At 38.8% G+C, this 27,819-nt stretch overlaps 1 long non-coding RNA gene across 2 annotated transcripts; it reads right to left on the reverse strand.

Moving 5' to 3' along the window:
* Positions 1–532: 532 nt before the first annotated feature.
* Positions 533–24,362, reverse strand: LOC120756049 (uncharacterized). Of its 2 annotated transcripts, none has more exons than XR_005701996.2 (6): positions 24,225–24,362; positions 13,290–13,343; positions 9,603–9,678; positions 7,398–7,431; positions 4,884–5,037; positions 533–1,246 (listed from the first exon to the last, which is right to left on the reverse strand). It is a non-coding gene; the product is annotated as an uncharacterized LOC120756049 (long non-coding RNA). The 2 variants fall into 2 exon arrangements; XR_005701997.1 differs by lacking the exon at positions 24,225–24,362 and adding an exon at positions 21,075–21,270.
* Positions 24,363–27,819: the final 3,457 nt, after the last annotated feature.

A 27,819-nucleotide genomic window follows, 5' to 3' on the forward strand; every position in this document is an offset into this window, starting at 1 on the left:
GAAAAGACAATCATAAACTGCATTGAAGACAAAGAAGGCAATGTTTCAGCTGCATGGAAGTTATTAGCCCAGGAGTCACAGTCCAGAAAAACAAGTGACAATTTCTGTGAGAATTTTTGGTTCAGACACAGATGAATTTGTATTCTTTTATCTAATCTCCTAAGTTAACAGAACAATTGCTTCAAAAACAGCACTAAATTAAGCTGAATTTCAAATCTCTCTAAATAACCAATTTGTAAACTAACTGTTGCTATATTCTCTGATAGTAGCTTTGAAGGGGATGGGTTCCAGACTGAATAAAATTTTGATTATATGCTGAATAAATCTTTTGCCTTGTTGGTTTTTTGTTTGTTTTGGGGTTTTTGTTTGTTTTTGTTTGGTTTGTTTGTTTGGTTGGTTTTTTTTTTAATTTTAACTAGAGCACTTTTTTTTCCTGTCTCTCTTTTTTTTTAAGTCACTTTATTTTTTAAAAACAAACCACCTACAGTGGAAGGACAATAACCTTGGGAGCCAATGTACAAACTGTTGAGGCCACTTTTAGGGGAAGTCAGAAGAACTACTGAAATAGCATTTTATTTTCTTTTTTTTCAATTTGATAAGACATTCTCTATTCTCACTCTTTCTTCCTTTCTAACACAGCCATTTTTAGACAGCTGACTTGCTCAGCTATGCTATCTTTCCCTGGAATATTGCCTTTACTGGAGCAGAGCCAACATCATCACTTGATGTCTCAAAGTGAGGGGTGCTTACACTTGATTTCTGTCAAGGATCAACAACAAGGCAAAACTTGGACCTTTATGGAGTTGAAAACCTGTTCTGAGCTTTGGGCCAGAAGTCTTGACTCATACCAAATTTTTCTTACTGCCAGTAAAGTAGGATGCCTGATAAATCTCTTCTTTGATTCAAAATCATAGGAAGTGGGTTTTTTTAAGGACTTCTGAGTTCTAAACCCTTTTGCATGTAATTTCCATTTACTCTGCTCCTTGCACTGCACAGTCTGTGCAGGTCATACTGTTACTGTTCTTGCAGCCAAGTGAAAGAGGTTCCAGGCTCCAACACCCTGGGACAAGCAAGCACAGAGCAGATCAGAAGGAATAAGGACAGCACGATTTTCATTCTCACTTTAGGCTTATCTTTCATGATCACAGCGGAGATACCCAGTGACGCTGGCACAGCAAGATCACCAGCAGTCTAATCAGCATTTTCAGCAGGAGCCTGTGGGCTGGGAATTGGCTTCTCCAAAGGCCTGTGACAAGCAATTTGAAGCAGAATACAGGCTAATTTTGTTTTACAGCTGAAAGAAATGTATATACAAGTGCAAAAAACCAGAAGAAAGCTCAAACAAAATGGAAAAACTTGTAAAAGTTGCATGATAGCTTAAGAGTTAGACAAGAAACAACAAAGTGTGTGTGAGCAGTTAAATTCCAGTAATAACAGGAAGCAACTAGAAAATAAGAGTAGCTACAGACAACAGCAGAATGGACAAAACAAACCAGCTTCTTCTTTTTTTTTTTTTTAAAGGGCAAAATATCCTCCCTCCCACTTGTTTAAGATCTTTAGGCACAGTGTTTTTAACTCCTTGTGTTTTTAACATCTATACTATAGCCCAAACTTTTGGACAGTAGAGAAATAAACAGTGCATGAGAATCCCAGTGGAGCATGTGGCAGATGGTGCAGTGCCAGAACAAAGAAGGCACTGAAAGGCCAATACATTTAAGGTGTCTTAGAGTGTGGTTTTGGTCATGGAGGGGTGGTTTTGTTCTGAGTCTCTTTGAAAACAACATAACCTGCAGTGCTGCATGAGCAGCCTCTGCATCAGGCGAGAGAAGACCTCCCTCTGAGATGTTTAGACCCCTCTATATTTTCCTGAGTCAATCCAATACACAGGGAAATTTAAGTTCCCTAGAAAGAGGCCATGAATGACATCAAGGAGCATACTTCACTGCCAGCTTTGAAAGCAGCTATTTAAATTCTGTATAGGCTTTATCCTAATAGTTTGGTTTAGTACAGATATTTTCTTTCTTTTTTACTATTAACAAATGACTGTGATAATTTTTTGCATTTATGTTTTTAAAATCCCAAAATATGAAGAAGTTCCTTAAATTAATGCTGTCCCTCACATCTTAAACTATTTCTCATCTGCATGAGCCATATTGAATAACATCTTCCAAACACAGATTATCTTTGTCATCTTTTTTACAACGTCCATTCTAGGCTACGTTGAGATAACCAGGTTTGGGTTTGTTTTTTTTTTTTTTAATAAGAAAACTAAGTATTTTGTTATTTGCACTTCTCCGGTTTTAGCAATTTTCTTTCTATACTGCAGGCATATTTTGTGTTTCTAAACATGCCAGAGCAAGAGTCAAATGTAAAAAGCTGCATTAAAATATCACACTGATTAAATAACACCGAATGACCTAGATTAAAAAATACCACAAGACCTGGCCTAAAAGAAAGTAGGCAGGAAATTAAAAGCCACATCTGACACTTCATCTTTAACTCAAGCGACTGAAAGAAGATTTAAAGGACGAAGGTTCTTTTATCTATGAAATCAATCGGAAACACTGAAGAGTGAGACAGAAGGTAATAGACTGTCTGCAAGTTGTACCATCACAGTCACCTAAATAGTTTCCTGTCAGCCTGGACAGGCAAGAGAACACGCAGGCAATCCAGGATGCTGTAAGCAATGGAACCCTACACTCAGCTGCCACAGGCACAGCAATATTCCTGATCGCTTAGGCCATTAAATGCTTCAGGGCATTTATATGGGTAAATATATCTGTTCCACTGCACAATTCTATTCATTCTTCTACTCTCCTTACAGCACTACAGAGCCCGTATCCTCTGTGCCCTTTGTTGGAAATTGCATGGCTCCGTTTTAAGAGCAGATGAAGCAATTTCAAATTAATTTATGAATCTCTTCCAATTGAAAAGCATTGTCCTACTCAATGTCCAGCAATTTCTGTCTGATGTGTTTTGATGTTGTTGAATGGAACCTCCAAAACTTGGTAAATTTCAACTGCTCTTAAAGAAGCAAAAACATAAATGGAAATTACAAGACAATCGACAGATCTAAAGACCTGCTCTTTTTAGAACAGTCCAAGAGAGATTTCTGAAATTAGTTGCAGCGCTCTGAAACACCACCATGGTAGCCTTGGTTTCAGTGAACTCGAGGTTTGGAAAGCACTGAAGACCAATGAGCTGGTGTTCAATGAACATCATGAGAGTTGAAGAGAAACGATCACTCATCAAAGGCAACTAAGAAATCCGGGTCTTTATGTTAACAGTTAAGATTTCTTAGATACGTCTAGCTAAGCAGGTAACCAAAAAAGAAACCAGCTCCCCAGTGGAAAGCTGATACATTCCACTGACTCATTTAATAATGAGATGACAAGAGGTTATAAAAAAGAAACCATAAGATGTTGCCTTGAACCATAAAAGCTTTTTAAGTGGAAGTGTTGCCCTAACAGTTAATGAACTATGAGGACATATCCAAAAGGTTATGGGTGAGCTCAGCTTTCTCCTTAAGTGGAAGACAGAAATCAGTCTCCATCTGCCTTTGCACTTTTCTTCTGTAGGAGATCCTCATCCAGAAGTTGAGAATATTACAGACAACATGGATGACATTAAACAGTTGCAGTGGATGCAATGGACACACTTCTGTGGGGATGAACAATTTCAGCCCTGGCTCAGGGCTGAAACTGGAATATCCATAGGTGCTTTTACATGTCCAGAGGAGCTGACGATTGCTGGATATGCTCAGTAATGAGTGGTGTCCTCTCTGACAGGGCAAAGGATCATGATGTGATGCTGCTGAGAACCACAGAACTCAGTGCACCTGAGGAGCAGAAAGTGCTCTTCTGAGACAGAAATGCATGTACCCCAAAAGCAGAGCACTTGGACTTACCTTCACCAAAAACGAACTAAGAAGACTTGAACGGATGACTGACACAAGAGAAGATTGACAACCAAAGCTACTAGCAGAATTTTCTCCAGGTTTTGTGTTTGGGTTTTTTCCCCCAGCAAGCATTTACACGAGCTGAAGACTGATGACAAAACAGCAGCAAATAATAGTAGGACCAAAATCTTCATGATTTCTCTACATGAGACTTACTCAGCAGAAAGTTTTATCCTGCAGGCAGCTGAGAGGAATTGTGATGGATGTACTCCTCCTGCACGTGAGGGATAGCAGAGCATGAAAAAGACCACTACTTTCATGTGAAGGCAAAAAACTGCTCAGTCTCAAGAACAACAGCACTTGCAGTGTTAATGTACTTACAGACTATCACTTCAAAAAGAACATTGTTGGGTCCAAGTATCAGATATGATAATGTAGGATCCTGTATTATGTATCTATGACCCCAATGCCACTTACTAATAGTTAAAAAAGATGAAATCTAAAATATTATCACTCTCACAGAAAATATGAAATGCATAATTATTAGCACTGTGACCAGACAGGAAACAAAACCAGAAACTCTGTCTTGAAAACAGAGAAGTCAGGAGTTCAAAAGCAGAGAACAAAGGCCTATTAAGAGTGAAGACCTATAACATAAGCAAGAAAAGAGGGCACAACTGTCAGGAGAGGCCAGCAGCTAAATGAAAACAGGCTGAGTAAAGACCAGCTGAAAACAGGACAGATGAAACGTTTGAAAGAGATTCATCCCCAAGAGTCCAGCTAGAGAGAAGAGCAAGAGACAGCTATGGTCTGTGTTAAGCATGACTCCATGTCATACAGTAGAGTCACAGCTAAGCAGCTGCCCAGTGTCTCTCCCCCTTTCTTCTCTGCTATAATTGAATTTGCACCAGTTGGGCAGTAGTTCAAGAAAAAAAAGTTTAAAAAAAAAAAAAAAATAGATAGTCTAGTTTAGTGAGATTCTGACCTCTATCACGTAAGGCTCCTTGATCCCCTGGCAAGCAGGCGTGAGTAACCTAACGGAGCAATGGGACCAGACCAAGCAGTGGAATTCGGAGAGCTGAGATGTCAAGTTGAGTGGCCTCCTGTGGGCTTCTTTACAGGAAGGGCAGGGGAAAAACCTGGATAAAGACGACATGAAATTCTGTGGAGTAGGGAAGAAGACACTGAATGCAATGCACATTTCATGAGCAAAGGAAATACAACAGATCAAAGAAAGTATTTCTCAGAAATGTAAAGTTTTAGCTTTTGAATTATCTTCCCTCAAAAAACACTTTGACAGAAGTACTTTTTGCTTTCCTAACACTAAAAGACAAACCTCATCTTCAGTAAAAAACACCTCAAAATCAGTGGGTAAAGGAAATCAACAAATTTTATGCAGATTTAAAGTCAAACCCCACATGGCTTGAATGAATGAATAAGTTATAAGGAAAACTATCAATGGAAGATAGTATCAGCTTATCCCAGAACAATATTACACATCTCCAGCCAGCAGATTTCTAAGCATAGAAGAACAGTTTTTTCTTTCTCTTTCCCCCAGAAATTTCTTAATACACTCCCATAATGCATTTTAAGAGCCCAGAGACACATTCCCATTACTAAGTTTTTAACAACCCCACAAGAAATTTAGGTCAGAGAGCAAAACAATTATCTGAACATACTTGTAATCTGAGGAAGATTTCTGGTTTACTAAACAAATATCATTAATATTGCTACTGCTTGGTTCATATTATATTCTGCTTTGACTCTAAAGTTTTTTGCCACAAATCTCTGTAATTAAATGTATCATGGCAAACATGCACACATTCCTAATCTCCTATTTGTATTTGATCATGAAATCTTAGGGACTCTGTATAGCCCCCCAGGAAATGGTAAAGGATCTTATATCTGAGTCTTGTTATATGGGTCATGAATAACATTCGAAAGCACTGCTGTGTCTCAGAATTGGACAACAACAAACAAGGGAGCTACAGAAGAGGAATAACAAACACAATAGACCAAAAGAGAGAAACATACATCCAAGGCACTATGTCACTGCCCTACTTCATTTATAAAAGAGTTGGCTAATAATGAGCATTAATTTAGTTTACCTTTTTTTATGGTATGACATTATTCTAGACATACATCTTCAAAACAGAGTAGTGGCACATTGGCTACTTTTGTTACTTTTACATTCAGTCCCAATTCCAAAATTAGGTAAAAAGCAAAACCATTTAGCAAAGATATGAAACTCAAATAAGACACACAAAATGAAAATCTGTTTTAATCACATGGCTCCCCCAAAAAGTAGTGGGAAATCATCATAAACAGGTCCATTTTCATCTTGACTCTCTGTAAATGTTTAATGTGAAAAAATGTGATAATTAACGTTTCTATACTCTTATGCTTAAGGAGTCATTACAATCAGCCTTTGTTTGCTACAGAGCTGGCAGCGCAGACCTGCTGCATTTGAGAAGGGAATGTTTTAGGGTCATTTAACATTATATCACTCTTGGTGATCCAAAAGCTGCTATAATTCTGCCAAAGAGTATAGAGGGTTTCCCAGTCAAGTTTCATCCTGATTTTGATTATTGTTTATCTCTAGTCCATGTCTGAATAGTTGTAGTAAAATAGAGGAAGTTTTACTCCTGAATTTGAGGTCAGCTCGTAATGAACCATGGTTTCAATCGCATGAACAGCTGCTTCTTTTATAAGCAAAAAGGGTTCACTTACAGTTCAGGGTAACACAGTAATAATTTAAGGAACAAGGAAGCTTCTATTCATTTCTTTATTTTTTAATATGTTTTTGAAACATTTTGACATCTGAGTGCCTATAGTGGACTTGTCTCAATAGAATGTAATATTCACACTATTCTGCTTTACCAAAAAAAAAAAATGAACAAAGTGAATTTTAAAACCAGAAATACAGTAGACCTATCAATCACCATATAAAAGCCTTTTTCATTGAGAACTTCATTTTTCATAACAAGAAAAACTATTATTGATCTTCTAAAACTTTGTAACTCAAGTTAAAAGGGACATAGTAAAACAGATATGCTCTCTGGAAACCAGACCAAAAATACCTGGAAATTGCAAGAAACCAAAAGGGGAAAAACATCCTAAAACTAAGACATAATTAAAGTCAGTGGGACATAAAATTTCTTACAACTAACCAAGATCTCATCAGAAATAAAGGGGTTGGTGAGGTTTTTTTCCTTATCTAATTTGTAAATATCCTTCTGGATGAGCAGAAATAATTTCTACAAATTACAGGACTAAACAGAAGAAGATTAACGACAAATTTTTCATTTGTTTTCTGTTGCTCGCTTCTCCAAGAAAACACAGTCAGGCAGACACAGGATTAAGCCATTGTCCCAACTCACGTCTGTCCTGAAGAGAACTTTACTCATTTTTCTTTCTAACTTTCACAAAAGATTTGACCTTCTCTGCTCCAGCCACTGTGACTTCAATCCAGCTTGGACTTTTCCAAGTTATTCCTTACCTGTGCTATGCTGTTCAGTGGATCGGTTCCTTACCTACAGCAACAAAAAGGTGAAAAAACCCTGATGCTTCTGCTTTACCTGGTGCATTTCATCACTCAGCTACATGCATCCTTTTTTCCAGTGTTATTTTATTGATATAGCAAATGCCTTGATTTCCACCTGTCCTTTTAAACAAGATTTGTCTTGCCAATGCCAGCACACTGACTCACACCAGGCTTGCCTGCATAGGGGCATTTATTTAAATGTATCTGACTGCTTTGTAATGCACTTCAATTTATGTTCTTTTCTCTGTTTACTAAGTAGCCATCATCAAGTGTGGCATATGATTTCACAAATTACTAAAATTTTACTTGAATTTAGTGGGAGTGTGATTGGCTTCTTTGTAATGCATTTTAGCATGATGATAGCAATGGGAATCCAAATCCAAGACTCAAAGTTTTATTTACCAAGGAGACAAAGCTGTGCCAGCTTCCAACTCATCTGCAAGATGACTGTCACAAGGAATTGTCAAACTTAAACTCAATTCCAAATGGTCCTGTGTCCTGAATTTAGAGGTAAATTGCTTGTTTACCACTTGGTAAATACTCAGCTGTTCACAGCAGAACTAGCTGATGGAGAGAGAATCCCAGGAGCAAAGCAGTGAGAACTTCAAATATACAAAAGGGCACATGACTTTTACACTGTGCTGCTAGTCCTCCCTCATGGTTACTTCTCTGATAACTCAAACAGGCTCTTGGCTCCTTTCTGAAGTGGCTGAGGCAGAAATGAGCTAATTCAGGATTTTATGTGACCTAATTCAGAAAACACGCAGCTATTTCACTTCAGCATACACTGTTCTGCAAGTATTTTTATTCATGTCTGTGTATCTCCAAGGCTTTGGAACTTGGAAACTTACATTTCTGAAACCTGCTGCTCTCCACATGTCCTCCTTCCTCCCTAACATTTGCTGTAATTCACCTTTGTACCAGATGAAATAGTAACTGATTGGTCAGGGTACACTAACCTCAGATTCCTTGTTGGACTGGCCATTTTTAAAATGTCACAGCAGAACAGCAGGACACACTTCCTGCCTTACACTCAATGGCACTACATGCCAGAAGGAGTAAGTAGCATGATGAAAGCAATCTTTCCACATCTCCTATCTGAGCAACAATTTGTGCCAATTCTTGGGACACACGTGTGGCTGCTGGCACACTGGATTTATGCAAGTTCCATATTTGAAATATTATTTATTCCTTCATTTTTGACAGAGAAGTCAAGAGAAGTCTTAGGCATCTCGACAATCCTAATTTACACCATTGCTTCTTTTCATGCCCAATTAGATTTGTTCCCATTATTCTTCTTCCTAGCCTCACATTTTTCTATTTCTGACATTTCCTAAAGTAAGGATGAATTCTTCAAGCAGAAGCATGACCAGCAAAGCAATGCTGCTCATCATTCCCGTTCAATGGTTCATACTATGCATTACAATTTTTCTCCTTTCTCACTATGCCAAACTAAAATTTCTTGTTAAGGTAGATGCTCCACCCCACGGGTCTGTATATGCCTTGTTATTTAAAATTTAGCTTGGGATTCTTGGCTTGAACTTAAAGCAATATACGCTTACATATATTTGTTCTCCTTCAACTACAAGGCACACTAGTATTGATTTATGTAGCAAGTTTTTAACCTAATAATTCTTAATCTCTTCTGGTAGTTAAAGTAGAGATATTTTACTTTGTCAGCCTTGAACACACAAAACCTAAATCTAAACCTAGGGTCATCCCCTAAAGAAGTAATGAATAAACAAGTATAAACAAAATAAGAGGGAAGAAAGCAGTAGCTAATTGTATTGTTGAAATGGGCCTATTTTGTTTTGTGAAAAAGAATAACATACGTTTCCAAGGCTGGCAAACAAAATAAGGTAAAATTTCACCTCTGGTAAAGGCACATAAAGGCACAGACTCCTTAAGAGACTTGAAAAGATTTAGACACATGTTTTTCTTAAGTCTTTTAAAGTTTCCCTCGGAATTTGGTTAACAAACTACTCTGCCACATTCCCCAGTAGTAATACAAACCTTTTTACCATCAAGAAATGTTCCCATCAAGAAATATATTCAAGATAATTTAGAGGGTGTGCCAGGGCCCAAACCTGAATTCTAGGGGGGGAAAAAAAAAGAAAAATCACATTTAATGTGATGCTGTTTCATTTCTGAGCACTTCACCTGTACTTCAGGTACTTTCAGGCAGCAAGATGCCCTCTAAAATGTTCAGTTTTCATATATGTCAATTTCTAATATTCTGGGAAGAAGAAATAAAGAAAACACCTTTTTTATGAGATCTGGTAAGTACATCTAATATTTTAATCCATAAAAAACCCTGTTTATTTCTCAGTTATAAACAGCATACTATAAATAGGCAAATATCCTGGTGATCCAAAGTTTAGTGACTTGTTTTTATTTCCTTTTGAATAATTCTGCATTTTTGTACTGGTTTAAATGCTCATGATCTTGTAATAATTCCAGCTAATACAGCTCAACAGGTAAACCAACACACCTTTGCAAAGTAGTTCCCTACTTAACTAATTGTAGTTGTTATGAAAGCCAGGGAATTTGTGGTTTTACCAGGTACATTGTTTCACTGAGATGTTTGTGATGGCAAGTCATTAGCTAAAACCATTGCATTCACACTTAAAAGTGAATTTTTTCACACACAGTATTAAGGCTCATCACTCATTCTTCTTTTCCTCTTTTAGCTATTAAGTTTACTCCTGTCTTTAGTTCTACTTTCATTACCGCTTGCTTTTCATATTAATAGCTCTTGAGTTTAGCATTGCTCTGAAGGTCTGCTTTTCCTAAGATAGCACTGAGGTAGACAGCTGTTATTCTGAGGATGCAACTTACAAAATCAGGATGAGAAATCACGCAAGGGGACAAAGCAAGTAAGCCCAAAGAAACAGAATGCAAGCTGAACAAAACCTGGGATACTGTTGGTGGGTTAGTCATACAAAGCAACGTGACAGAATACTATTACAAGTAACTAGAATAAAACACATGGGAAATTTCAGGTGCAAAGGGAAACTATACTGTGAGCTCTGCTGCTGGAATTCAGAAAGCTTCACTCTATCCTGCTCTCAAAGCACAAAGCACATGACAGGGTATCAAGCAGGAGATGCACTTGTGTGTCACAGCAGGGAGAGGTTTTTTAACTAATCATAGCACTTTAAACAGCATTTTGATGCAGGATACAATCCCAGAGGCAAGATAGCAGTGCTAAGATGTAAGGGTGAAAAGGAAACTTTAATAATATTCTGTGTGTATTACAGTGTCAAGCATTGCACTTCCACATCATGCCAAACATGGATTCCTCTGGATTTTTAAGAAATGGACAGCAAACATACACCCACATAAAATAATGAGAACTTTTTAATCATTCACACTTTTTAAAAAGTGCTGAAGTCTCAAACTTCCTGCAGTGAGTGAAAAAATAACTACTATGCACTGGGTTTGCTTTCTAACATTGGAAGTTTCTGTCGTAGTTACAACTACCGTTTGTGTAAAACCAAGGAAACAGCAGCTCACTGACTTTCTGAGTGTAAGTCCATAGAAGAGTTAACAGGTGTTGCAGCAGCCTAGCTTGTGGCATCTTCAGTGACACTGGCTAGTTCTACAGAAGAACATTTAAAAACAAGCAAACAAACAATCAGGAAAACAAATTTTCAAGTATTACAGAGGTTAGTTATCTTACTGGACTAATGTGAACAAGCAGACCCATCCTGGCCCAGTATAAACATTTTTTCAGTCAGATGATGCTTAATTTATATGCCTCTACTAAAGAGGAGTTTCCTTTCTACAGATAAGAATGCAAGACGCACACGTATGGATGTTTGCATACGCTCAATGGAATGTGTCTCAGCCATGGAAATCCCATCAGACTGTAAAGGTTTATGAATGAAATCCAAAAGCTACACAGAATACCATTGATGATGAGCTATTTTATAAACTGGGAAATAACAACAAGACTTTAAAAACCCTGTAATGGGTAGCCAGAGACACCCTAATGTAAAACAGATTGCTTCTTGAATTGTACACTTGATAGAGCCACTCTTAAACCTTCTCTCCATGGATCCATTCACAAACTATGCTCAAAGTATTATAGCGCCTGCCAGTATGCCATTATGCAGCTATTACACTTAAAACAAACAAACACCTCCAAAATAAACAAACAACCTTCCCCTCCCCCCATCCCTCCAAACTAACACCAACACGATACCAGAGGTACTAGTATTGCCATACTTTGCCCTCCCAACCTGCCTAATACCACAAAACGTAAAGCAGGAGCAAAAGATGACAGTTTAACTTCTGTGGATACACTCAGGTTATCCAGACTCAGTTTTCTGCCAGCATATTTGGGTCAGTATTGTGTAAATTTGAGCATTGTCCCATCACTCTGATCTGTTTTAGAAATACAAAATTACTAAACCAGGACTCCGCTACAACCATCTTTAGGGTTGTAAAGTTACATAAGGAGGAATAGAGACACTTGATGTAACTAAATACTAGCTGAAATAAATGGCAAGCTGCTTTGTTTAAACAGGTCAAATCCCATGGTCAGCATTCAGAAAAAAAAATCAGAGTGAAGTTAATGGGATTCCTCCCTAGACAGTTGTAGCAGATTGGCCCCATGATAATGAAAATAAATTAATTCTGTAATTTCAAAGATTTGAAGCAGATTAGAACCAGGACATGGTTTTGTACTTTCATCTTAATACATGTCTGACTGCATTATATTTAGAGGATAACTGTTTCTTCAAAGTTATGGAAAAACATGACAACATTGCCAGTTTCAGTCACTAGTCAAGTTACTTCGTTCTACATTGTTTACTGGATCACAATGATCATATCCTTCTTTTGACCCCAAACCTTGAAAAAATACCACAGACTGCTAAAATACTTATCGTAAAAGCATCTATCTAATCTTTCTACTAGAGCAAAACAGTATGCTCTATCAGGAATGAAAAACTGGTTTCACTGAGGCTCACTTGACATAGGAATGAACCCACTGAGTATGTAAGGTAAAGACAAAGGGTGTTAAAATAGGAGTGAAATGTTGCAAAGAGCGTTTCCCCTTAATGAATTACTGGGAGATTTGTAGCAGGCCAGCCAGGGTAAGTCTTTCAGCATGTGTATCCAGAAGTGTCATGGACTTGCTGCACTATATCGTTGCTGCCCTTTCCATGAACTGGGCAGTTTCCTTTCACCAGTTTATTTTCACTTCTATTCTGGCAGCTGTCTACAGCAGTAGGCATTTATCTTAAATAATTTGCTACTTGTTGAAGAATTCATGGAGGGTGGGGGGAGAGGGAAATAGTCATTCTTGGTGCACCATGTCATAACTGATTAAAAAAAAAAAAAATCAATAAAGATTAAACAGATTTCCCACAAATTTTCCCCCTCACTTCACAGTAAATCTTACACATATAGGTACTTTCCCCTTCCCCCAAACAAAACACCACTACAACTTGCTGAATTTATCTTTCCAATTATTGAAAGTAGCAAAATTTGTGGAAGCTGTGCTTCCACTTAATTAATTCAAAGTATTTTCCTTACCAATTAAACAAACAAACAAACAAAAAAACCCCACAAACAAACAAAAAACCCACAAAAAACCCCCAAAACTCAGTGACTCAGTGATAACTGCAATAAAAATTAAGCTTGGTAATAAAAAAAAAGTGAGTGTTTTCATATTATTAACCTTTTTCAATAAGAGGGCAGACCCTTTGATGCAAACGACCTCTTCCTATGTTTGGCAACTAACTTCAAGAGCAAAGTTTCTGGAACAAAAAATTAGATAGTGGAAGTTCAAATGTAAAGGCATAATTTAATGGGGAGTGTTACTAAAATGTACTTTACCTTATCTTAATCTGTGTCATGAGCAAAATTATCATTTGCCCAATTAGCAGAGTGCTGTGGAAAAAGGAAAAAAAGATGTTATTACTAAGTGCCACTGGTAATCTAAAAGGCTGATCCAAAAAAACAACAGAAAAAAGAAAATAAAGAGAAAAGTAAACATTTTCATTCTCTTTATTGGATACAGTTATGGGAGACCGGCAAAGTACATTGCAATGTAGACCTTACAAAGTGTTCAGTAATTTTTATTAAATGGGAGCAAAAGTAAAATGGGAAGGAGTGAAAGTCAAATTATATTCTTATGTTGCATATATGAAACCCAAGGGAACAACTGGTATTTCGGTCACTGGTAGCTACCAATGATTTGATGGAAGACCGGTAGCTGTAAAACTTTAATGCTTTTCTAGGCTTTACACAAATTCTGTGAAGTCAGAAGTTCACTGCAGCAGGTGAAAAACTAGGCAAGCCCCCCTAGCCCTCATTTTCTCTCATTTGAATGCAACAGTTTACTCTGCAAGTTTGCATACTATAGCCCCACAATAAAGCAAGCAGAACTGTAATTTGTTATTTAGAGTAACCTATCTTTACAGACAAGCTAGCACTAAACCAAAACGTATTTCAGTTACAGAGACAAAAAAATTCATTTGCATTACACCTTCATCATGTTTCCACTCCACTATCTCAGAAAAGTTTCAAAAAAAAACAACAGACAATGTTGAAAACCAAAATATTTTCTTTTCACCATAAAGTCTGAGTAATAACTAAATGGCATTCTTCAAATGGAGATTAACAATGCTGAACCAGATGTTCTCCATTTCACAAGTGTCTACGCCTCCAAAGTACCCAAGACAGATATTCTTTGGAAAATCCTACATCCAGAGTTGAAATTCAAGTTTATACAAAACAAAAATCAAGGGGAACCAAGACTCCCTCCCTTCTGCAGTATGTGACACTTCCTCACTCTGCATATATAAGTGTAAACTGAAAGAGAAAACAAGTTTAAAAAGTTATGTGTGCGCATGATTACATGAAGTCAGAGAAGCATTATAATCAGGACCTTGACTGTAATGCCCTGATTCATCTAACATTTCAGAAAAAAATTAGCTTCAGCTATCAGTCAGTCTCCTTGAAGTTGTTCAATACTGAAAGAGCAGCTTTGACTCTAGTTAAAATCAAAACCAGACAGATTTTCTTCAGTTCTAGTCTGTTAGTAGTTGGTTGAAATTTTCATGAGAATATGAATTTCCATAAGGATTGAATTTCAAAGAGCAGACAGACATCTTATAAGAATTGCTAACCTTGAAATATTTCCCTTGGAATCTTATGGCATGTGGATGCCCTTCATCTGTGCCCATTTTTTTCAATGTAACCTTAAATTACACTGGGCCTAAACCTCTTTACTAGTATTTTTAGGAAGCAGCAATGAGAGCACCATTGGTATTTCCCCCTGTAGAGACTTAAAAAACTATTCACATTTTTAATTCAAATTTAAATTAAAACTTAGCTAACTTGCATGTATGGAGGAAGGGTCTCAGATCTGCTACAGTGATGTTTACCAAGAAGAGATAATCTAAAGGGAAATGAATATCAGTATTGTATTACAAACTCCAATTGTCAAAAAAAAAAAATTGATGTAGGAACCAGTGATCTCCAGGACTTGCTTAGCTAACCAGAAGCATAGAATCACTGAATCGTTTTTCACTATAAAAATCTCTTTTCAACTGCCCATAGTTTCACTGCTCTCTTTAATCTGAATATTCATGCTCCTTGGATGTGGAAGTGTCTTCTGGAAAGCTGTAGTGCAACTGTACCACCTCTCCCTGAAACAAGAATACCTTTGCCCCCTCAATACATTCAGATGATAATGCCCAGCACTAGAATGCCTAAGAACAAAGGCTTAAGACTTGGCTTGAGAGACCACTATGTCACACTTCCATGAAGCCAGCTTGGAGACTAGGATGAGGAGCAGTGGATAGGGAAAGTAAACAAAAAGGTTTGATCGGACCTCAGTGAAAGATTTCCTGTCTGCAGAAGATTTCATGACGTTTTCACTGAGTTAGACAACAAGCTATAGGGGCTTGTCAGTCCAAAAGCCATGACAGAAGTTTCTGTAGCATCATCTCTACCAAATGGCATCTTGTGGAAACACGTAGACATTGTTCACAAAGAAGTAATTTTTTTGTATTCTGTTTTTACTGAATACAAACAGCCACTAACAGCCGAAATCTTTTAAACCATAAGCAACAACTTTTTTTTCAGTTACTCAGGCCTAAATACCTCAGACTGGAGTCACAAACTTAGCAGAAACTCTTGAACCAACATCCCTATACTTCTGTCATACTTCATAAGATGAGGGTGTATCCTCCTCACATTATAGAGCTTCTGTGAAAACAAAAGGTCTTAATTAAGATATTAGCTAAGCATTCCAGAAGGTACCCTTGGGAAAATTCAATATATATCAGAAGATATATAAAGAGGAGGATTTAAGTTCAAGTAATAAACAGCAGTATACTCTAATTAAATGGAGGAGGCTCTCAGCTACAAGCAGCTACAAAAAGAGCCAGTCTGTCCAAAATACCTGTTAAATCATGGCCGCTGTTAGGCCAAATATTTCTAGATTTCTTCCCTTTCATATTTTGCTTCCTGTTAGAGCTGCTGATAAAAAACATTTTGCCACTACTTAGCTGGGCAGAGAAAGAGACAAAGCCAAAACCAAAAAGCCGTTACATAGTTTACTTACTTAAAAAAACATGTTTTCATTGTGATATGAACAAGGCTCAATAACTACATTCTGGGAATTAAAGATTCAAACTCAGTGTTCTTAATTTGTGTTTTTCCGTAGAGCCAATCCTTTCAGAGATGCTGCATGGTCTAGTGATGGTCAGAGGAGAAGACTGGGAGCCTTTAGGATACTGGGTACTTATCCAAATTCACAGCACTGACTCATAGTCTGGGACAAGTCACTTGACCTCCTATGCCTCAAACAGTCCAGCTGGAAAATACAGAAAGAAAAGCAGCAACCCTGAATGAGAAACAGTTATTATGACTAAGATCAGCTCCTGGATAAATCCAACATCAAATAAAATGTGTTTTCCATATGGAAGCTGCTTCCCTAAAGTGGAATAAAATGTAAATGCCTGTCAATTATAATGATCTGAGAGACAAGTGGTGAGAAAAGCAGCTCTGCAGAGAGACCAACAGGAAAGACTCTGCTAGGAATGAAGGACACTTCTTGAGGCGCAGAGAGAGGGGAGATGGAAAGCAGTCAGGCATCTGGCAGCAGCAAAGGTGAAGCCATGATTTGAGGAGGTCAGAGACAACAATGTGTCTGAGTCAGAAAAGGTCACTTATTCAATATTCCAGCTGTAAGATGAAAGAATGCAAGTGCAGATTTTTCAGAGCAGAGATCACAGATGCAAGAACATCTAAAAGGTGGACTGTTTGAAAGTGCCACTGACAGATATGATGAATCCATCTTCTCAGGCCAAAAAATTTCTCAACTCCTGATTTTACTTTTCCCTTCTCCTATCTTGCACTTTTCTAAGCAGCCATCCCTGTCTCCCAGAGTTTCCCTTCCACCTGCTTTCAAGCAAGCCTGCTCCAAGCACTCCAAGTCTGTGTGAGGGGATAACCAGCTCCCAAAGCAGAGGTAGATGACATTCCCCGTGTTCTACTCTGCCTGAGCTGTGCTTTCTGTGCATTTTTGTGACAGCCATTCCATTAAAATACCATGCTACTGAAAAAGCTTATTTCCTATACTAACAGAACAGCTGAGGTAGCTGTGTCATTCCCTGTTGGAATTTATATGAGGCTCATGTGAGAAGGAATAAAAGGAAATGTTAGTAAAGCAGATGGATTATAAGGAATTATACCTTATTGTTTAATACCTTATAGAAGCACATGGAATCCAAACTGCAAAAGAAACAAGTACAGCATTATTTGACTTTGGAACAGGTACTGATCTCCAGCACATCCACAAACTTTCAGATTCACCAGCTGAGATCTCTTTATTTCAGAGAAGACAAAAAAACCTACAAAATTCACATGTCCCTGATGTAGGCTGAAAAATTAGTGACAGTAGGGAATTGTGAACCAAATGAAAGAGATAGTCTGAGAAGCAGTCATCTACAGATTGCACAGTGAACTGCTTGAAGAAATTTATTTCCTTAGACTGACTTTACCAAACCAATTATGGAAGTGTTGCATGACCAGCACTCCCCAGTTCAAGCTGGAAACATGCCATCACAAAGTCCACTACTTCCACAGCCCCTGTGGAAATTGGTAAAGCTTGTTCAAAGCATTAAAACCAAATGCATGCAGAACTTGAGTTTAAAGAACTGGCCATACCACAAACTGCAGCAGTGGATGCCCTGACATTTTAGCAGCATTGACATTTCAATGAAGTAGTGAATCTCTTGAGTTTTTGCTGGAGTGGGATAACATCCTTGGGCACAGGACAAGGCAGCAACAGTTCTGGCAGCCCAGTGTGCAGACAAACAAACCAGCAAGGAGGCCACGGTACTGTGTGGCCTCGGGCAGGTCCACAGGGTACAGAGCTGCACCCTGGAAGTTTCCTACAATAGTACATTTTCCAAAATACTGTGGTGAAAACTATCAATAGCACAGAGTCTTTTATGGGCTGTGAAGCCGGTACTGACAGTTTCTCACTTCTATCTAGCCAGGAGAATATCTAAGCTAAAAAAAATGCTTTCAGCAGTTATAGTAAAAGCAATTTGAAGACTAGGGGAACAGGGGGTACCAGCTGAGCAACCATATGAGAGGAGGCAGTCCTGAAGGCTTAGGCAACCTATAGTCTTGCAGTCAGCAAACAATGCAAAGCATTAGACCTGCTAACCAGAACTTGGCCAGGTACCTGATCTGATGATGGTGAGGATATGAAATGTATGTTAACGAATGGCTAGCCTGCTGTCAGTGACTCTCCTTTGACAGGAAAAGGGGAAATAAGTTCAAAACAAAGATCTCTCTTGACAGTATCCTTAACAGGATATCGAAGTACTTGAGAATCCCAATGCAGACAAAAACCAAGACAGAATTCTTGTTGAAATTCTTACAACTAACATTCTCATTTATTCCCTATTTTTTTCAAGATCTATTTTGCCATTCACAAGTATGCTTCTGTGTATTTCATCACTCCTGTTAAGGCAATTAGAGACACAAACATTTGGGCAAGTCATAGAAATAATATCTCACTGCTCTTTGCAGACCAATGACAAAACTGGGATTCCTGCAGCTGCTGTATCTTTGCCCAAACTAGCTCAAGACTTGACCACACTGACTTAGATTTGGGACTGCAGCTTACCACTTCCCACTTCCCTTCTGGGAAGGCACCGTACTACCAAATTATTTTCAGACTTCTGAGCAGTCAAAGGATCAGGTCCCTGCACCTTTGATGTGTTTTTTGTTAGCACAGTAAAGGCACACACTGGTGCACAAACCCGGCCTCAGTGCCTGTCTGAATCTTTTTGTTGTTCAGCCCTCAGGTTAAGTGACTTCACTTTAAACTCCATGTCAGCCCCCAGAAGACCAGTAAATCTAACAATTAACCAAAGTAACAATGCGTTTATGAAGTAAAAAGGTAACACTAATATTTACTCTTAAAGGACACTATTTGAAAAAGAAGTTCAAAGCCTCTACTGCATTGTACAGATAAGACCAGGAACCACTGAATTAATAATTGTTCAACCACTCTGGGAAAAAGTGTACAAATTTTCCAGCATTATCATCCAAAAATATCTTAAATATTTTTATGTCAAGTCTAAACAGAACGTTTCTGAAATCACCTTAATGGTTTTTCAATATTACTTAACTTGCAAGCAGAGCCAAAAGGATAAAATACCACTGAAAATTCTCTTTCCCAAATATGTGCAGAAGAACCGGTAAGAGGTTGGTATCCAAAACCAACTTTTTCTTTCAGGTTTTCAAGTCAACATTTGAAGTCTCAAGAAGCTTGAGAAGAACTGACACCATTTTAGGTGCTTAAATCAACAAACCCCAGAATTTCTGCATTCTCAAAGCAGGCAATGTGCTTTTTTTTTGTGCTGATCATGAGTAACCTAAACAAAGTTATTGATACAACTATAATTAATAGCAAATCTTAGTAAATGTCATAGTTGTTAAAATGAACAACAAATGATAATTAACTAGAAAACCTAGTCGTTCAAGCTTTAATGAGCAATACAATACTTATACCTGTCTTTCTCCCATCCTGGACTTATTTCCAGTCACTAAATAATTTGATCACTCCCATTAAGAGAAGTCTGAACAGAAAAATGTATTGCATTTATCACCACTATTATTCTACTTCAGTCAAAACAATATGAGATGAATGCAGTCTAATTTATGAATGGTACTAGAGAAGTCTGACCTTTTTCACATAGCTTTAGTAATTAATCTCAGTGACTATCAGTTTTTTGTTGTTCATACCCACACAGAACTGAGATGACCTAAAGGAAGAAGCATGTAACAAAAAATGAGTTGCACTTTTCTTTTTTCTTTCAGGATTTTGATTTTCTCAGTCTGACTCTAAAACACATTAAATTCACTGCATAGCAATTGCTACACATTTAAGAGAAGTGATGATAAAAACAGGAGCCCTATTTAGCTTTCACCTGTTAGAACACACCACAGTGAATTAGATCCTGAACATCTATTTGTGCAAGACATATCTAGAAGTAAAATTGTTTTATTATCTCACTAAAGTTGAATAAAATAGACAATACAATGAAAAATATGGTGTTGCATTAACATTATCAGTGCTGCAGCCTGGTTTCAGTGGAATATTTTTCAGTAAAGCTCATGATCCCAAATGGAAAAAGAAAATGGTATTTAGAGACACTGTAAATACCAGCCATGTTCAGAGTAGAAGAAAAGCAGCCTATCCTTCCTAGCTATTCAGCTGCTACACCAGCCCCAACAACTGCAGTCAGTGAAGGGCCACTTCATCTTTAGCTGACTCTCCCTGCAGTGGGAAACTTACACAGGACTCTGGCTACATTGCACCTTGCAAAAACAAACCAACCAAATAACAGCCACCACCACCCCTGAAATTCTCTTCAGCTTACAAGTTATACAGCACTTTAGGGAGGCTGTCCATATGCTGTTCCTCCTCTTCAGAGAGCTCCCAGAGAAATGACAGAATGCTCAGTTGGCTTAAAGCCACCTCTGAAGCCAGTCTGTGTCACAATTTCTGAGGTCACTTGCTAACCACGTTGTGGAAGGCTGCCCAGATGTGATGAAGTGACTTTCCTACTACCAACCCACCTCCAGAAATGCTGGAAGACAGGACAGGAGAGCTCTCAGAAGACAGTCTTCCTCACCTAGTTCTAAAATCGTGAAAGCCTGTTGTACTGCTCTGTGATTTTTACCCACCATAAGGGGACTGAACTTACATGCATATATAAAAATTAGGTTATAATCAAAACTTCTGGGTAGGTCTGTGGCTCGTGCTAAAAAATCACCGGTGCGTTACATAAAGCTTCCTGCCAGCACTAGTAGGAAGCTATTGCCACAGGAATGCATGGCTTGTGTTCTGGAAATTCTACTTTTGTTTCCCTGGCTCTTTCCATGACAGCCTGCCAGCAGGAAGAGAGCTCCTGCCTGCTGTAGCAGAGGTAGCCCATGAGTTAGGTGTCACTAATCCCTGGAATTGGTGCACTTGGTCAAGATGCTGCAGCACAAGTGCCCGGGATAAGCAACGTTTGCAACTATCTGAGATGAAAGGCAATGCACTCTCACAATGTGTATTTTTTCCATTCAGCAGACACAAACCTTTAGAAAGAGGAAGGAGACAGGGTGGTGATCCTAGTAATAATCACAGCTTGCATCACAAGCTCAGTCACAATCTCTGCTACAAGTATGGGCTTAGCAGCACAGCTGGTGAACTGTTGCAGATGTCCACTAAATGTGATGTTTCCTCGCTCTCTCTTTGCTGTTCACAAAGAACACGATTGCTGATTTCTTCTCTACGTTGATATCTGTTCTTTGCTGAGTAACAGAAGGATACATTAATTACTTCAAACAATTAAATTACTCCTTCTGTCAAAAGCACATGCTGCATACAGAGACCAAATTTTATCAAGAATCTGTAATTATTTTGCTTTCTTTAAATGAGAAGTTCCTAGAGGGTTAAAATCAAATTATAAGCCCCCACAGGAGGTCACAGATCTCATACAGCACCAAGAAAAGTGCAAAAATTCAAAATTATTGTAATGCAAAAATCAGAAGATATATGTGATACTGAAAAATGTATTTCAGATAATGTCCTGTTGGGTTTGGAGGTTTTCTGTTCTGAGGCTTGAATTACAACTTATGAATAGTCAGGGACAGCAGCCTAAAGTTACTTATAATTCTGAATTGAAGTCTGAAAAAAAAAAAAAAGCTGCTTCTTCCTAATAGATTGAGACTCCAGACCTGCTAGGAGGAAGAGGAGAGTATGCATAAGGAATTCCTTTTCATGGAAAAGAAGATGGATTTATTACAGGCTCCTCAGTTTCTGGTAAGTTTCCACATTTAAAAAATAGTTTTGCACAAACCGGTTTTGTCCACACATTTTTATATTCTAGCAAGTAGGTAAAAATTGCATTGACTCATTTTTCATTCCTACCAGTCTTATACTTCACATAGGCTTGTAAAACCTTCTCAACTCAAGACTATATCATGAGATGACATAGATTCAAACTTAAAACAAATACATAAAGCCATGACCCATTTGTTTTGATATTCTGCAATGTTCCAGACAGGGAGAAAAGCCATCACTGAAACCATGAGACGTACAAGACTTCACAATTTATTAAGAAGATTAGCTGGGTTTAGTTTGTGCAGTAATGATTAGTCACTGAATATGTGTTGGTTTGAAAGCCTAAAAGGTCAGGGATCAAGGAATTATTTGGCTTAATTGTGTTTAGGTTTTTTGTCTTTTAAATAGTTAAAAGGTTTTTTAAAGTCGAGTAGAACTTTGCAAATGCGGAACTCCAAGTATATTCCACGTAGAACAACAAACGCACCTTAAATATATCATGTTTTTTCACTTTCGGATTATATTTGTAGAACTGCCTGCTGTGAAATGACAAAGTTCATGGTTCATCTGAACTTTTGAACTCAAGTGAGTATTTGACACAGCAAAACAATCTAAATGAACCTAACACAAAGTTTTCATAGTTTAAACCTAGCTTTCAGGCCTTTGTCTGGGGCAATTGGGTAGGAAAGTTCTTTATTGATGTTGTAAAAACTACCAGTTTAATAACAGGCAGAAAGAGTGGAGCGAGCAGTGGAAAGAGCACCTTAGCATTTTTGAAATAGTGCTGGTTTGGTAGTTCATTGAACTTTACCTGACCCCATTACGAAGGCTTCCCCAGGACAAGTTGTAGCTGCATTTGTGACAAGACTGAAGCTTCCTATCTTACTTCAAATAGGCTCCAGGGCTGGGAGTTCACAGATAAAGTTAGTTAAAAAAAAACCAAAACAAACTCGGCACACATGAGTTCACTTGGCTCCGTGCACTGCTATTTCATTTTGATGTTCAGGCTGTAATTATTTTTATTATGGAGAGGTAGAGATACTTTTTTTCCAAAAGGAAAAAGCTTGTTACTTTCATTCCCAATATGTAACAGCAAAAGCCTTTGAAAAAAACTGGGAAAACACAGTGCATTTAAGATTCCTATGCTGATGCGCCTCCTAAATCTTGGCCTGCCTGCACGTGATTACTGCCATCCCTTCTTAATGTTATTAGAAATTCTACAGCAGTCTTTCATGCTTTATCAGTTCATGCTTTATCAGTTTTAGACCTATCAACCAACAAAACCTGGAAAATATTTTGAGGCTTTTAAAATTGCTAAGAATACAAGATGTTCTGTACTTCAAGTTCACAAGCAGTTTCATAACTCACTGGTGCATATGAATGACAAATATTTCTGACCACATTAGAAATGCTTACTGCCTAGGGTTCAAACAAGCCTTACAATATCCAAAGAAGAACGATAAACTTCTACAACTGTGTAAATTCCCTCTGAAAATAGTCATACCACACAAAGCCCTGTATTTCACCAGCCTGTAAGGCTGAAGTCACTCATTACTTCCATCCAAAAGAATGAGGAAAAGCGACCCAGAGATTACTTACAAAGAGCAGCTGTAACGATCACTAACAGTCGTACAGTTAATATCACCTCTCTCTTGCAGCTCACTAATGCAGTTGTATGTTTTTAATCGGCTGAGCTATGACAGGAAGACATTTTCAAGATTTAGAAAATTCTAAAGCAATTTCATGACAGTTTGCATTACTAACTTTCTTTTCTAACTAGGTCTTCCAAATATACCATTTAACTCCAAAGCCTACTTATACAGCTCTATTTCTAGCCCTTCCACTTCCTTTGCTGGCAAGTTTTACGTCCAAGATATCTGCCTTTTTTTTTTTCTCTATTCACCCAAGAGCTGAGCATTCAGCAGGAGTGAGGAAAGGAAATACCTATCTAGCAGCATTAAAAAAAAAAAAAAAAAAAAAAAAAAAAAAAAAAAAAAAAAAAAAAAAAAAAAAAGGAAGAAGTAGAAATAAAATTTAACATAAATAAATAATTTTTTTAAAAAAAACCTAGTGAGAGAAGGGTGTGGGAGGCGGGCTGGCTCTGCCGGGACGGCCAAGGCGCGGCGGGTCCCTCAGGGTCGGCGGGGAATGCGCAGCCCCAGCCGGGCGTTCCCGTCCCCGGCTCCTGCGTGTGGCCCCGCCAGGGGCTTTCCTTTCCCCGTAAATTCCCCGTAAATCCCGCAAGCGTTACCCTCCGGGGTCTCGCTCCGCTCCTGGCCGGGCAGTTAGCAGGTACACAGGTGCAGATAACCGTGAGGGAGCGCCTCAGCTGGCTCCCGCAGCCCACTGCCGACCCGCTCCGTCCCCAGCAGACGAACAAACGCTGGGGTGCCCTGAGGTACCTGCGGATCACGGTCCCGGCATCTTCTCTCGGCACTCGCAAAGGCACCGAACCCGGCAGGCCTTGGCTGGGGCCGGCCCGCGGGGCACCGGCTGAGCAGCGGGGACGGGCATGGGACGGGCACGGGACGGGAACGGGACAGGGATAGGACGGGCGTGGGACCGCCAGCCCCGGACCCGCTCCGGCCGCCTCTGCGCAGCCCGAGCCCGGCGCGGGCGAGGCGTGAGCAGCGTCACCTGGAAGGGATTGTGCCACCTGCGCCTTGAAACCAGCCCTCCGCCATAACCAGCGTGATGGCTGAGGATCCTCTTCGTTATTATTTACTTGTTTTCTTTTTCGGAGCCCACCTGTGCTCCTAAAATATGTGAAGCAGCTGACAGCGAGGCACTGTTGAAGGGCGACACTGAGCTGGAATTCCATACAGGACGTGATCTAAAGCAATAACATTTTGTACACACCGCTAATTATATTGTTACCAGAGATCGGAAAAATAATCACCTGAATCACCACTTGATTAGTACTATATATTCTCCATGAAGCATCTAAAATGACATCTCAGATGCTCTATGGATTAAACTTCTGAACTTTCCAAGAGATAAAGCTGAGTTTCTCCATTGCCCTGCCCAATTGTTGAACACCCTGAGCATTCCCTGTCAAGAGCCACGAACCCTACCAAGCCTGGGCCCTGGGTGCAGCATGCACACCCTGTAACTACGCCATCACTGATACACCCCACGGTTTTCAAGCTGGCTCTGCTAAGTGAGCCTTGCTGGGCAGGGCTTTCCAGTCAAGCCTTTTGACATGCAAGAAAGAGAATTTATTTTCGTCTCAAATATTTTGCTGCTTCCTGCCCCTCTCTGAACTGGAAGGATGGCTGTTTGCATCCATTTTGTGACCGAGAGAGAAAGCTAGCTCTGGCATCTGAAACGATAATGGGTAGGAAAGATTGTGTTGCCAGCACTCCTGAGGCTGCTGTTACCTTCACAATGACAGGTGTGGATGACCAATAAGTGTTTAATCCCTCAGATCCCCACGTCCTTCTGGGAAGTTCGGAACAGTATATCAAACCCATTCCCCCACGGAAACACTGAATCCTCTGTGAGACTTAGGAAGTTGACCCTTGCTCTGTAGACCCTGTGTGTGCCCCTGCTCTCTCATTTCTTTCTAATTTGTTGTAGGACTTGTACTGGCAACCTATTACAGAAGCATCAATCAAATCAGCTCCTAAAATGGTTTGTCAGACTGCTGTGTTGATTCATGCATTTTTAAGAGATTTGGAAGGAGAAAGTTAGAAGCAAACAGTGCCACTGAAAGGCTGGGACCAGTTTTATTAATTCTGAAGAAAGCAGAAACAAAGTAGCTAATGTGGGCAGAAAACAGTGTTTGGAACTATGCAGCAAATGCCGAAGGCTTTTAAAAAGTCTGTGTTTAGATGTGACATCTTTAATCAAACAGAATCTCCCTGCTTGATGCTGAAGAAAGGTTGGATATCAAGGCAATTCAAGATAGCCAGTAGATCATGCAAAAGTTAGTATTTCCATTTATGGGCTGGTGTGTGTACAAGTTTTGTACACGTGCTGTTAATTGTTCTTCTGTTGGCATCACTGCAGGCCCAGAAATGCAGCGTAAACGCAAAGCAGAAAAAGCTCCCGAGTCCCTGCCAAAAAGAGCTATACCATTAAATAAAAGAGCACAAATTATAACAGAGCTTTACAAAAGAACACCAGAACAATACTCATCAGCTTGAAGAGCAGGCATCTCAGGACCCCAGCAGTCTGTTGTTGGCAATTTTTTTGTAGGCATTGTATCTAAGGGCAATGAAGATAAATAGGTTGCATTTCTTTACAAGTTCTCAAAGAAGCTTCTGCCAAATATATGGATGAAAGCACTCTACTGCTCTTTTGAAAATGTAACAAGTGGAAAATATACACTGGCATCATTAATAGGTTAAAAATAGGAGTCAACCTTTAGATGCTGAATGAGAAGGTTATATAAACTATGAAATTTCTAAAGGACAAGTCACATCTGCTGACTTAGATTGTGGAGAGAATGATTGTGAGACAGGTAAATGAGATAACAGTATAAGAAAATAATATTTTAGCTATCTTTCTGACAGGAATTCATGGGGAAGAACTGAATTTGTGAACACCAGACAAAAAGATGTGTTAGAAACCCATATGAGGGGGTGAGAATTTCAAAGGTTTTAGATATGTAGATGAGGAAGAATCTGTAAGTTAAATATAGCACCATGGTCAACACTGGTATTAATTTGAGCATGTGGTGCCGTGCTGACAAATGGGTGAGGGTTGATAACATGGAACTCAGCTGTGTACACGGTCTGTAGACCAGTTCCTTGGACCAGACTCCAGCCGTGATCACCTCCTTGGCAGCCAACCCCAATGATTTGTTCTTCAGATTGTATGTTGCCCTGGGCATTTGTTTTTTCCCTACCAGTTTTGAACTGTTTCAGGCAGTAGTAGAAGTTAAAATGCTAACGCAGTAGTAGAAGTTAAAATGTTAATGCAGGTAGAAATACAGACTTGGCAATGAAATAGTTCAAGGCTATAAACTCCAGGGCAAAGAATATTAGGTTTTATAAACCTAATGATGTTTTTATGGCTAGGATTTGAAAGAATTTGTATTAGGTCTGTGCTCAGATTTTCTGGAATATAAAATCTGAAAAATATTGTGTGGAGGCTAATTATTTGGTTCCTCCCACTGATCGCATTGCACTTCTCTAATCACCAATTATACTTTCTATACCACTAGGTTTAAGGTACCTGAATCATGCTCTAAGTCGATTATTCTAAAGCACAGAATCAATACATTAAGAAAAAAGTAAAGAAATGCACTAAAACCATCCACAGTTACCATCATAACTACAAAGATGTATTTTTCATACATTTAAACCAAATATTTTTTTTTTAATCTACTCTTCTGGTATTTCCTGTGGTGCTTTTATGTAATGAGTACCAGCTGTACTGTTAATACAGTTCACAGCAATGTAGATTTCCAGCTGAAATAATTGACAGCTTTCTCCACTGACCTCATCATCTACTGAGGCATCATCTATAAAACACTTTCCACAGACACAATCCTACTGTTTGCATACTCTCAACTCCAGCTTCTGGTTCCTGTACTGTCAAGTTACATTTGAGCCTCTGTCCATCCATTGTTCTTCTGAAGTTTTTAGAAAATTAACGGGGTGATGTTGATAAATTATTATGCAATATTTTCCTGGTCCTCCTGACATCCACTGTAAGACCATTATATTTACAGAACATACTTTTTCATTAATGTTCACGCTTTTTTTGTCACTAACTGTCCTTCCTCTGTCAGTATCTAACTGCAAGAGCAGTCTCCTGCGTAACAATCTTAATAAAAACTCTGGGAACTTTACAGGTCACTACGTTTCTGGTGAAATGACCATTGACTTTAGCCAATTTGTGGTCTCCTCTATTGATTTTGTTCTGGTTTCCACTTTCTTAATTCTCTCAGGAATAAGGTTACTCTCTTAAGGACATATTCTGCTCACCAGGATCTGCCCTCCAAATGAGTTTTCAGTGGAAATGGTACCACTGGAGTCTCTTCAAACC

This window comes from Hirundo rustica, chromosome 8 (genome assembly GCF_015227805.2).
Source record: "Hirundo rustica isolate bHirRus1 chromosome 8, bHirRus1.pri.v3, whole genome shotgun sequence".
Taxonomy (NCBI): domain Eukaryota; kingdom Metazoa; phylum Chordata; class Aves; order Passeriformes; family Hirundinidae; genus Hirundo; species Hirundo rustica.